General features: G+C 45.1%; 1 long non-coding RNA gene across 1 annotated transcript in view; it reads left to right on the forward strand.

The window, feature by feature from the left end:
* The first annotated feature begins 1,243 nt into the window (after positions 1–1,243).
* LOC132435437 (uncharacterized) overlaps positions 1,244–13,644 on the forward strand; it is a 218,835-nt gene continuing 206,434 nt past the window's right edge. Inside the window, exon 1 of the long non-coding RNA XR_009521539.1 lies at positions 1,244–1,398. This is a non-coding gene — a long non-coding RNA (uncharacterized lncRNA). The remainder of the gene's footprint in view (positions 1,399–13,644) is intronic.

Below are 13,644 nucleotides of genomic sequence, written 5' to 3' on the forward strand. Positions count from 1 at the left end.
TACACAGTTCATATAGACACATCCCAAGCAGTTACAAAGTATATTAAAATGGAGGCTGCAGTTTTAAAGAATAAGATAAATTATACCCACAAACTCCCAATCTTTCCTGAAACGTTGCAACCTGAAACCCTATTGTAGGAAGCAGAAGATTCCAGGAGACATTCTACAAATGAAGGACTCTAAACCCTGTGGGTGGATAAGGAATTCTGGAAGGAAGGTACCCTCACCCAAGGAGAGAAGGTTCCTATACTTGTCTAACATCACATCCCTGTAACAATTCCCATTGATCTTGGTTCAGGCATTCTCACTCCTCTTGAGAGAAATCTATAGGCACATCGTGGAATGTCAGCAGTCCCTGAAACTAAAAGTACACATATCGTGTGGCCACGGGAAGAGTTCATAATGTGACCCAAGAAGAAAACAGCAAGTTAAGAGAACTGGTTTTAATTTAGAAGAGTGTCTTGAATTATCCAGTAATATATATATATATATATATATATATATATATATATATGTATGTATTTTTTTTAAACAGTAAGTTTCTCTATCTTATTTCTTACTACAAGAAAAGAGTATGGCATGTGATCCACAAAACCAGTATAGAGACTATACTTATCTGGAAAAGAAATGATAAAATGATGGTTTCAACACAGGCATATGCATTTTTGAGTGCTTTATTTATATCAAACTGGATAAAATGTGTGTATTTCTCAGACACAAAAGATACGTCGAGGTAGGAATGTACCTTTCAACTATTCATGGGTACACAAGTACACTGGGGAGATTGTAAAAGTGCAGATTGTGATTCAGTAGGTCCGGTGGGCCTGAGTTCTATTTTTTTAACAAGCTCATGTTTAACTAGTGATGCCACAGTCTATGATTCATTACCACAATTGGGAATAGCAGAGACAAAATAAGGAAAGGTAAAAATTCATAGTTAACTTTGAACTTAAAGTGTTTTATGGATTTTACACCTTTAATAGGATAGTAAGCACAGCAGCAACAATCATTTGTGAATATTTACTATAGACCATGTATCTTTCTAACTTTTTTGTGTAGGATTCCAGGAAAAAGGCCTGGGCTGCGGTCACAGTGGGCGAGGCCCCCAGGCCGGGCCGCCCCTCCAGGACCCCCGTTGGGGCCCTGAGCTCCTGGCGGCCTCCTCCCCCCCGCGCCCCCTCCCTCCCGGAAGGCCTCGGGGCAGAGCGGTTCCACCCCCTGAGCCCAGAACGGAGCCCGCGTTTCCGCAGAGTTGGAACTCCCGGCGGCTCGGGGTCTATTCCCTCCGCCGTCACGGAACTGACCCGGAGCCCGAGGGGAGGGCGGCGTCACTGAGGCTGCCCGCTCTGGAGGGGCTCCGGCGGCGGAAGCCGCGACAGTCGTGTGTACGACGGGCCGGTAAGTGGGCGCCGACCCTCCGCCTGGTCCGGTGTCCGGGCGGCAGCGCAAGACCAGCTTCTGTGGGGCAGGGGTTCGCTGCCACCCGCCGCTGCTGTGTAGAAAGAGCGGCCCCCAGCGTCTGGTCCCAGGGAACTTCGGTCCCTCCTCTCGCCCCTGCCGTCGGCCTGGCTCGCGGGGCCTGGGGGGCGTGGGGAGGGGGTCGGCCTGAGCGTCCTGAGGGGAAACGAGGCAAGGGAGGCGCAGGGTCCGGCTGCAGCGTCAGCGCCCCTCCTCCCGACTGCGGGGAAACCGGCTGAAAACTCCCGAGGCTCGCAGGCCCCTGCAGGCCCCTTATTCAGCCGAGTCCCTCTGCGCTCCTTCCTCCCTGAGCTAAAGTACTGGGGGGAGGGGACAGGGCAGGGGACTGGCACAGGTAATGGGGAACATCAAAAGGTGATTGTTAACTAAGGAAAACCAGCTCTCCCAAGGTGAGGAATGTAGCGCTTTTCTTTGTATGGGAAGATGCCAGAGTCTGGGCTCACTGAAGTCCTTCCTTTGATATGCACCTCAGCTCTCTGGGGCCTGCATTCTGTATTTGCATATCCTGAGTTCTCGCGGCTCACCCTGGAGAGCTGCAAGTGCTGATGACTGTGACATCCTTTGTTTACTGAGATGGCAAGAAATATTCCATTTCTCACAGGCTTGAGGGGCACAGAGTGAAAAAGTGTCAGAGAATCTCACTCAGCATGTATTTTGGTTTACATATAGTTAATATTTATACGTAACTGTGCTATTAGAAGTTCTCAATTCCAATCAACTTGTACTACTGCCCTCTATGTATTCATTTCATCAATATCAAAAGATAAGTGCCTATAGAATTGACTTAATCCATTTAAATAGGATAATGATTTTTAAAGGAAACATAATAGAAATATAACAACAAAACCTTTACCACTAAAGGCTGGGTCTGCAACAACCTAAATAAATGTTCCATTGTTAAAATATTGAAAGATGTATTCAATAGAAATATCAACAAAAATGACAAATAATAGGGGCAGCAGAATGTTGAAATGTTCTATCTTTATCATTAAAGTGGCAGAAAATCATTTATTAGTAGGCACTGGGGGCAGAAGTTGCCTGATTTTATATCTTTGTCATATTTGTACAGTTGTTTCAACAAGTAACTTAAAGACAAAATGGAAAAAACAAGGAGGTTTGTGCCTGAGATCATGTTGATGTGAAACCGGGGATGGCCACCTTGTGCCAGGTGAGTTAAATTTACCTGGCAGGTAGACCGCAGAGTTCCTGTGGAGCAAAGGTTGGAATTTTTCTCCTGGGTGCCCCTTAGGTTCTGTGACTTGACTGATTGTGAGTCATGTTTTGGGAAAGACCTGATCACAGGAAAAGGGTGGGAATAGTGTGATTTGGGGAGCAGCTAACAACATTCATCACGGCTCATGGCCTGAATGAATTTTAAAGAAACAGGAAAACAAATGTTTCTTATGGAATCAGAGAATGTGAGGGCTGGACAATCCCAGAAAATGAGGAACACCCGTCCCATTTTCCAGATGAGAAAACAGAGGCCCAGCAAGGTGAAATCCCTCACCCAAGTTGCACCCGTCTCTCCTCCCCACTACAATGGTTCATGAAAGCAGGACTCTTCCTGTCGTGATCACTGCTGAACCCCAGAAAGGGCCAGTTATCTAGCAGCTGCTCCAAAAATTTTGGTTTTGACTGTAGGAACAATGCTATTTCTTTCTTTCTCACTTTTATTCAGGATTGTGCCAAGAACTCCCCAGTTTTCAGTGTAATTCGATAAATGTAAATATTAATTGAGTTTTGTTGTGATGAGGACGTAGGCTTTGAAGGTAACAGACTTGGTTCAGATCCTGGTTCTGCCACTCAATAGCTGCTTGGCTTTGGGAAAATTACTAAACCTCTCTGAGCTTGTTTCCTCCTTTGTAAAGTGTGGATAAATGTATCTGACTTAGCAGAGCAGCTGCATGAGAGACGTGGACTAAATATTGGTCTTTCTCACTCTACCACGCCATCTCTCTGTTCTTCCCAGAGAAGTTGTACAGAATGATATAGTACTTTTTAAAAATAATTAATTAATTTTGGGCTGTGTTGGGTCTTCGTTGCTATGCGCGGGCTTTCTCTAGTTGTGGCGAGCGGGGGCTACTCTTTGTTGCAGTGCGTGGGCTTCTCATTGCGGTGGCTTCTCTTGCTGTGCTTGTCGTGGAGCACCGACTGTAGGTGCGCCGGCTTCAGTAGTTGTGGCCTGCAGGCTCAGTAGCTGTGGCGCATGGTCATAGCTGCTGTGCGGCATGTGGGATCTTCCCTGACCAGGGCTCGAACCCATGTCCTCTGTGTTGGCAGGCAGATTCTTAACCACTGCGCCACCAGGGAAGTCCAATATAGTACTTTATAAAGAGGGGTTTTAATTTATTCCAGATAGTGTACATTTTTCTTGTAGAAAAGATTATTCCATTATAGAAACATTAACACGCAATACCACTACAAATGCAGTATTCAATGGGTTAGATATTATCAGTAATTTTATAAGTAATTAGGCAAAGGCCAAATTTCAAATTTCACCAATTTCAAGAGCAGGGTGTGTTTCTCAAATCCATATTTAATCCGGTCTTTGTTTCTCATCCATCCTCTGTGTCTGCCTTTCTCAAGAAGGCTCAGTTCCTCCGCTTTCACACCCTCTCAGCTGGCTGTGCCCCAGCTCCCGCCCTGGAACCTCGGTGTGCCTGGGTGTGCCTGCTCTCCCTGTGCATCAACAGCTTTGCCAGGGAGCTGCTGTATCGTGCACTGCTTGCTGTACCCCAGAGTGCCTAGACCCTTCTGGTACATGAAGTACACCCTCATCACCATGAGTGCACGCCCTTCCCCTTACCTTACATCCTGCCTCTAAGCCAGGCTTGGGGGTGACTACAGTGTGCGTTCAGCTATGTGAGCTGCTGGGATCAAAGTGAAGTCCCCAGCTTTTGGATTTGATGCTTGAGGGGCACATAGTGATTTAAAGTCGGGTCACCTGACTTAAAGGGGGGGCTGATTGATTTAAAGCCAGGGCAGCTGACTTAAACCCCACTTCCCTCAGCTGCAGGACGAGACCAACTTTGGTGGTGCACGGGTTCGCTCCAAGCCAGCACTGCTGTTCAGGAAGAGCTACCAGCAGCACCTTAGTCCATGGGGACTTGGTCCGTTGTCTTACCCCTGCCCTCAGAGGGGGGCCACCTGCTCTTCTGGAGGAGAATCAGGGAGGGGGAAGTGCAGAGTCCGGGCTGGAGTTGCGGCAGCCCTTCTCTGATGGCAGGGAAGGGTGGGTAGGGCTGTGTGTTGTCCTGGGGCTGGACTCACCGGGTCGACTCAGCTTCTCAGCCTCCTAACCTCCCCCGACACACCCGACAAGAGTCTCCAATAATATGTAATTGTGCCTTAGGTTCTCGGTCTTCAAACTCATACCCAGGCTCCCAGGTCCCTTGATTCATCCAATTCCTCTGTGCTCTTTCTTCTATTAGATACAGTCCGAGAGGGAGGGGCTGGGGGATGGGACTGGAGGGACCCCGGCAGCACTGGCCTCAGCTGACTAAAGAGATCCGGGGCCTGTGCTCTCACATATGTGCGAGGACCCTTAAGGCGGAATCGAGGGGGCCAGTTAGAGGCAGTCCTTGCTGCCTCAAGTGAGTATGGATCACCATCGGGTGGGGAGCACGCTGACCCCTGAGAAGTACTGTTAGGAGGATGTGTTCCTCCCTCGGTTTCAAGGACGTGGGTGGGCTTCAGGGCTCCAGTTCCCCTCCAGGCCTCCAGGTCCGACTGCACCTCAGCGGCCTTGCAGACCTGGCTTCCTGTCCCAGAACTTGTCAGGCTCCAGGAAGAATCCAGATTGCAGAGATGGTGCCTGAGCGCTCCAGCTTAAGAAGTGCTGTCCCTGATGACCCAACAGTGGAGGGAGGAAGGGTGAAGGGAGTAGGGGGGTGGGGTAGAGAGGGGTGGCTGCCCTGGGAAACGTTGAGAGAGAAATATCGCCCCCCACACCCCCTGCCCCCTGCAACTGACCCATTGATGCCATAGGATCTCAGGGCCTTTTAGTCAGAGATGCCTCTGCTTCTTTACTCCTGTGTTCAAAACTATGCAAAACCAACTCTTCATCCACTTGCTGCCTTGCCAGGACTTTTAAAGGACTGTTCTTTTTTTTTTTTTTTTTTTGCGGTACGTGGGCCTCTCACCGTTGTGGCCTCTCCCGTTGCGGAGCACAAGCTCCGGATGCGCAGGCTCAGCGGCCATGGCTCACGGTCCCAGGCGCTCCGCAGCACGTGGGATCCTCCCGGACCGGGGCACGAACCCGTGTCCCCTGCATCGGCAGGCAGAGTCTCAACCACTGCGCCACCAGGGAAGCCCAAGGACTGTTCTTTTGAAGCACTCGTTCCCTAAACGGCAGTTTGGAGCTGTCCTAGCTATTGAAAAGTGTTCTCCTTAAACTGAGACTAAATCCTACTCTTTTGGAAAAACGACCTTCACTTCAGAGGAGATCGTCTTTTCTGTCCATTCCTTCTTTCTACTTCCCTCTTAAGGACCCCTGTGCTCAAAGAGCTTGGTGATTTATTTTTTGCTTGATGTCAAAAATAAACCTTCCCCATGCACACCAAAAGCTTTCCTGGAACATAGGTGTTTCAAAACCATGAGAGTGTTTTGCAGTTAGTATACACTGGGTAGACTGCCTAGCAATCCCTCCAAGAGCCAGAGGTGAGCGACACCTTTACTTATTTGATTGGATGTCCTTCAAGTTTAGGAAGGTCCCATTCTTATGCCCCAGCAGATAAGACAAGAGCCCTGGATGGCTGTGGCTGTGATTAGATAGCTTCTGATGATTTTATTTCCCTTACTGACCTGCTGCTTCTAGGTTAAATTCATTTTATTACCTGCCATTTTTTTTTTTTTTTTTTTTTTTGTGGTAAGGGGCTTCTCACTGTTGAGGTCTCTCCTGTTGCGGAGCACAGGCTCCGGACACACAGGCTCAGCGGCCATGGCTCAGGGGCCTAGCCGCTCCGCGACATGTGGGATCCTCCCGAACCGGGGCACGAACCCCTGTCCCCCACATTGCAGGCGGACTCTCAACCACTGCGCCACCAGGGAAGCCCTACCTGTCCATTTTTAAAGAAAGACTGACAAAGTCACTGTAATAAGTCAGGAGTCTGAGCTCAGGGTTGGTCAAAGGTAGTCACAGGGAGGAAGGTGGATAAGAGTATGTGGGTAAAATAGGAGGGTTGGAAAGTACAGCCAAGACAACCGCGTTGACCGTGCGTACTAATAAAGGCCAGAATCTCCTCATTTATCTCTGGTGGGAAGTTCTGATGGTTTCACAGGATCAAACTCAAATCATACTCAAACTAGGGGGCTTCCCAGAGGGTGCTGAAGCACCGGCAGAGCCCACCTGCACTCCCACTTTGGCACTCCAGGATCAGAGTTGGGTTTGGAGATGGGGTTGCTGTAACCCCAAGGAGGTGAGCAGAGAGGAGGAGTTGATTGCCGGTCTCCTCTGACTCTCTGGCCCAAATTGCCTGGCTTCACAGGGGGCACAGACTTTTGCTTTCAGCAACTGAGGGGGCACTTCCAGGCTGATGGGGTTGCCCAGTGGCCCAACAGCCTGACAGGCTGACTGTGGTGTGACTGCCCTTTGTTTTTCCAGAATCTGTACATCAGGAGGTGCATGGTTGCGGGAGCCCATTCACTGACCCCACCCCCCCGCCAAGGGGGATGGCACCTTCCCTGGCTGTACCCTATGATCACCTGGTACTTGAAATGACTGCGAGTTTTTTGACTTCAAGGAAAAGCTCACATAACTGCTTCTGCCTCATAATGTGTGGGATTTACGATAATGGAAGGACATTATAAAGAACAGGTAGAAAACTCACCTGTTGGTCTCCATGTAGGAGTTTATTTTGCACGAATCCCTCCTACGTGAGCAGATAGCAGAGGTTTATTTTTGTTCCTGTGTGTGTAGTTGTGGCAGAGGATGTAGGTATGGTCATTTGAAGCCCGCAAAGAAATATTCTCAGAACTCTCAAGACTTTTCCGGATTGGAACGGAAAGAGACCTGGAAAAGGAGGAAAAGAAAAGGAGGAGGGAGAACGAATGACTGTTTCTCAGTAAATTCACCTTCCTGGTTGATTGCTCTTTCTTCTCATTTCTTTTAACTTCTATGTATGTCTAATGGAATAACGTAGAAAGGCTGATTTTTATGCTTTAAAAGATTTTACATCACAAAGAAACTAGAAGTGGCTAACAGAACGTATTCAAGTCCATGTTACATAGAGACTTTGATATTAAATGTGTATACTAAAATGGATTAATCCAAATTTTCTCTTTCTTTTTGAGTGAATATTTGTAACATATTTTTGTAGATAATAATTTATCCTAGATATACAAAATTGTGATAATGGGTACCATTTTTCACCACTTAAATGAATAGATCGTACACTTTAAATGCCAATGTTGTGTCTTACATGTTGTTTTTTAATTCATTGATTTCCAAAACTTGTGTTTATTTAATTGATTTCTATCTAATAATAAGTGTCTCCCCTTTATTGTTTCTTACTTTATATTTTATTGATCTATGGTTAATTTACATTATTATATTAGTTTCAGAGGTACAACATGGTGATTCATAAATGTTTAGGTTGTTCTCCATTTATACTTATTATAAAAGAGTGGCTCTATTCCCCATGCTATACAGTACATCACTGTAGATTATTGATTTTATACATAGTGGATTCTTCCTCAGAATCTCCTACCACTATTTTGCTCCTCCACCCTGTCTCTCCCTGCTGCTAACCACTAGTCTGTTCTTTAATCTGTGAGCCTGTTTTGTTGTTGTTGTTGTATTCAATTTTTTAGATGCCACGTGTAAGTGATAACCTACCAGGCTTGTTTTCTCTGTGGCTTATTTTGCTAAGCATAATACCCTCCAAGTCCATCCATGTTCTTGCAAATGGCAAAATTTCATTTTTTGCTGAAGTCATCATAAAAAATCTTTTTTATCCCCTAACCTATTAATGAACACTTAGTTTGACTCTATATCTTGGCTATGGCAAGTAACACTGTTACGAACATTGGTGTGCAGTTATTTTTTTGAAATAGTGTTTTTGTTTTCTTCTTATATACCCAAGAGTGAAATTGCTGGATATTATGGTAGTCCTATTTTTAGTTTTGTGTGGAACCTCCATTCTGCTTTCCACAGTAGCTTCACTAATTCACATTCACATCAAGAGTTACAAGAGTTTCCCTTTCTCCACATCCTCACTAACCTTTGTTATTTGTGACCTTTTTGATGACAGCCATTCTGACAAGACTGAGGTGATATATCTCATTGTTTTGGTTTGCATTTTATTGCCGATTAGCTATGTTTAGCATCTTTGTGAGTTCTGGCTGTCTCTCTGTATTTTTTCCTTGGAAAAATGTCTATTTAGGTCTTATCATTTTTTAAAAAAAGATTTTGGGTGTTGTTCTGATATTGAGTTGTATGTGCTGTTTCCGTAGTTTAGATATGAACCCTTGCTTGATCATCTTTTTGGTGTTAACCTCTTATGTGCAAATATTGTCTCTCCTTCAGCAGGTTGTCTTTTCATTTTCTCTTTGGTTTCCTTTGCTGTGCAAAATCTTTTAAGTGTAGTGAAGTCCCATTTGTTTATTTTTGCTTTTGTTTCATTTGCCTTAGTAGACTGAACCTAAAACTGTTGCTATCATTTATGTTGAAGAATGTTCTGTATTTTCCTCTAGGGGTTTTATGGTCCTACATTTAGGTCTTTATTCAGTTTTGCGTTTATTTTATATATGGTGTGCTAAAATACTCTAATTTTATTCTTTTCCATGTAGCTGACCAGTTTTCCCAGTACCACTTATTGAAGAGACAGTTTTTTCTCCATATTGCCTGCTTTGTCATAAATCAATTAAATATAAGTGTGTGGGCTTCTTTCTGGGATCTCTATTCTATTCCAGTGATCTTTGTGTCTGCTTTTGCTCCGGTCCGATTCTCTTTGATTACTCTTGCTTTGCAGTATAATCTGAAGTCAAGGTGCGTGATGCCTCCAGCTCTGTTCTTTCTCAAGATTGTTTGGCTATTTGGGGTCTTTGTGTTTCTATACAAATTTTAAAATTACTTTTTCAAGTTTTGTGAAAATGCTTTGGTATTCCGATAGGGATTGCATTAAATCTGTAGATTGTCTTTGGTAGTGTGCTTATTTTAACAGTATTAATTCTTCCAGTCCATGCACCTGCTATATTTTCCCATCTTTTTCTGTTGCCTTCAACTTCTTTCACCAATGGCTGATAGATTTCTGAGTACATGTCTTTTACCTGCTTAGGTGTGTTTGTTCCTAGGTATCTTATTCTTTTTGGTGTGATTGCATATGGTATTGTTTCCTTAATTTTTTTTCTTTCTGACAGCTTTGAGTTTTGTTTTTTCTTCTTTTTCTAATTCCTTCAGGTGTAATGTTAAGTTGTTTATTTGATATTTTTTTTGTTTCCTAAGAATAAGCTTGTATCACTATAACTTCCCCCTGTGAACTGCGTTGGCTGTGTCCCATAGATTTTGGATCATTGTGTGTTCATTTTCATTTGTCTTGGGTATTTTTAGAATCCCTCTTTAATTTCTTCAGTGTTCCTTTCTTCCCCTTTTATTCCCTTCATCTGTGATGTGAGGACTGTCTTTAATATTATGTTTGGATTTCTTTCAGTTGTGTGTGTGTGTGTGTGTGTGTGTGTGTGTGTGTGTGTGTGTGATTATTTAAGTTGCTGAGCTCTTAATTTCACATGGACATTAACAACCCTGCATTGTTACTCTGCTCCCCCACAGTTACTGAATTTGACCTTATATTTTACATCTACTTGTTTTGTGTGTCCCTTAACTTCTTATTGTGAATATAGATGATTTTATTAGTGTTTTCTTTCATCCTTCCTACTAGCTGTGTGCATGGTTGATTTACTGCCTTTGTTGAATATTTGCCTTATCCAATTCAGTTTTTCCTTTAGTAAGTTTCCTTTCCTAATTTTTATGTTTCAGTCGTGGCCTTTTCTTTTTCACTGAGAAAAGCCCCTTTAAGATTTCTCATAAAGCTGGTTTGGCGATGCTGATGAGCTCTTTTAGTTTTGCGTCTCTGTAAAACTTTACATCTCACCATCAAATACGAAGGAGAGCCTTGCTGGGTAGAGTATTTTTGGTTATAGACTTTTCCCTTTCATGACTTTAAATATACCATGCCACTCCCTTCTGGCATGCAGAGGTTATCCTGAGAAGTCAGCTGATAACTTTATGCAAGTTCCCATGTTTGTAACTTGTTGCTTTTCCTTTGCTCCATTTAATAGTGTCTTTTTATCTTTATTTTTTTGCCATTTTAATTACAGTGAGTCTTGGTGTGGTCCTCTTTGGGTTGATCCTGTTTTCGCCTTACTGTGTTTACTGGACATGGATGTCTGTTTTCTTTCCCAGGTTAGGAAAGTTTTCAGCTTTTGTGTCTTCAGGTATGTTCTACACTGCTTTCTCTTTCCTTTTTGCTTCTGGGACCAGTATAATGCAAATATTAGTACACTTGATGTTGTTTCACAAGTCTGTTCAACTTTCCTCATTTCATTTTAATCTGTTGTTTTAGCGTTCATCTTCAGTGATTGCCAGCACTCTGTCCTTCAGTTTTCTGATTCATTCCTCTGTATCATTTAGTCTACAGTATTTTCCTTTGAGTGTATTTTCCATTTCAGTTATTGTATTCCTCACTTCTGTTTTGTTGTTCTTTAATGGTCTAATTCCTTTTTTATAAATTCTAACTTCTTGCTCTGGTCGTCCGTTCTTCTCCTGAGTTCTTTGATCATCTTTATAGTCATTACCTTCAACTCTTTGTTGAGGAGATTGGCTATCTCCATTTTACTTAGATCTTCTGGGTTCTTATCTTGTTCCTTCATTTGGATCGTGTTTCTGTGTCACCTCATTTTTCTTAACTTGCTGTTTTTATTGCTATATATGTAGTAGGTTCATTACATTTCCTGACCTTGGAGAAGTGTCCTTTTGTAGGAGAGGTCCTATGTGTCCCAGCAGCCCACTGTCCCCTTGGTCACTAGACTGTATGTTCTAGGTGTACCTCCTATGTGGGCTGCTTGGGCTCTTCTGTTGTGGTGGGCTGACTACTGTGGGTGGTCTGGTAGGCTTGGCTGCCCCCAGAGTGCTCGTTTGCTAGACTCTGCCTAGTATGGAGGCTGTCTGTGCTGCTTGGTGAGGCTAAATCATAAGGCAGCTGGCTGCACAACGCTGGGGGACACCAAATCTAGTGTTGGTTCACTTATGGGTAGAATTGCAGTCCAGGTGATATCAGGGCTAGTGCCCAGTCACTGGTCCTGGGGCTGTGCTGGCTACTGGGAGGAAGACACAGGTCCTGAGTTCTGGCTGCAGGGCCCAGGAGTCGCAGAGGTGGTGTTGGATCACTGTACCTGACACAGCTATCTGCAGGGTCTGTGGTATCCCGAATCTTGTGTTGGCATTCTGATGGGCAGGGTCAGGACCCAGCTGAGTCCAAGGCTGCTTCTGGCCTGCAAGTGAGTCTTCTGGTCACACAGGCTGCTGGGCTGTGGTATTCCTGGAGCTGGTGCATGCCTGTTGGTGTATGAGGCTGATCCCACTGCTAGAGCAGGTTTGCTGTTGGGTACATCCAAGCTCCATCCAGTCCCTGTGCAGTAATCACCTGCCAACGGTGAGGCTGATTCCAAGGCCAGAGCAGGCTCACTTGTCAGAGGGGCCAGGGACTCTGGGGCTGGTGCCTGTCCACTGAGGTGTGGAGGCTGGTCCTGGGGCTTTTGGTGGCTGGGACCGTGTCCAGGGGGCAGCTGTGCATTAAGAGGGTCTGAAGGCAGCCTGTTTGCTGGTGGATGGGGCTATGTCCCTGCTCAGTTAGTTGCTTGGCCTGCGGCATCCTAGTACTTGTGTCTGTGGTTCGGTGGAAATGGGTAGGGTTAGGTCCTGAGGCTAAAAAGATAGAGGGAGGATTCTGAAATTATGGTTGCTGGTACTAGTGGCCACAAGGTAGAAGGAGCTCCCCCAAATGGCTGCTGCCAGTGTCTATGTCCCTGAGGCTGTGCTGTAGTTGCCTCTTGTCTCTCTGGGAGACTCTCCAAGATCAGGAGGTAGGTGTGACCCAGGATCCTTTCAAATGACTGCTTCTTTTCTGATTCTCGTGTCATGTGGGATTTTGTGAGCCTCTTTTTTTTTTTTTTTTTTTTTTGCGGTATGCGGGCCCCTCACTGTTGTGGTCTCTCCCGTTGTGGAGCACAGGCTCGCGACGCGCGGGCTCAGCGGCCATGTCTCACGGGCCCAGCTGCCCGCGGCATGTGGGATCCTCCCGGACTGGGGCATGAAACCGTGGCCCCTGCATCGGCAGGCGGACTGTCAACCACTGCACCCCCCGGGAAGCCCTGTGAGCATCTTTTAAGTGTGGACTCCCTTCTTCCCACAACCGTCTGGCTCTCTGGAAAATAAGCACTACTGGTCTTCAAAGCCCAACTTTCTAGGAGCTCTTCTTTCCAGCACAGGATCCCTGGGCTTGGGAGCCTGATGTTCTGTTCATACCCCTCGCTACCTGGGAGCACCTCAGAAATTGTAATTATTCTCCCATTTGTGGGCCACCCACCTGGTGGTATGGGTCTTGACTCTATTGAGATTTTTCCCTTCCTTCTTGTCTTGCCGAGGTGCCTTCCTTATATCTTTAGCTCTAAAACATTTTTTATGTTAGGTCCCGGCCTTTTTCATCAATTGCTGTTCTGTAAACAGCTGTGACTTTGGTGTGCCCATGAGAGGCATCAAGCTCTGGGTGTTTGAATGCTACCATCTTGGACAATCTCTCCACTTCATTCTTAAATCATATTATTTAATTTTTCTTAGTATCTTATTTGATTTGCGACAGTTGGAAATTTATTATCACTCATGTTTACTTCTACTGTTTTAAAAAATTGAATAGTGCATTCATTCATTTTGAAATGAAGGTAGTGACCTGTGAATTTCCATACCTCAAAAATCAAGGATAGGACAAAAGCCTTTTCTGCCTTTGTTGTTCTCAAACTCTGCACCCGACCCCAGCCTGGGGATTAACCTCTTGCACCCATGCTCACCTTCTGTTTTGGGACCGTTAACCATCACTGTATCTGTATGTGTGTTGACAAAGTGAACTCTAGTCTTTCCAGTTTTTGTGTTTTGTTTTTTGGATTAGAGAACAG

This window comes from Delphinus delphis, chromosome 12, assembly GCF_949987515.2.
Source record: "Delphinus delphis chromosome 12, mDelDel1.2, whole genome shotgun sequence".
Taxonomy (NCBI): Eukaryota; Metazoa; Chordata; class Mammalia; order Artiodactyla; family Delphinidae; genus Delphinus; species Delphinus delphis.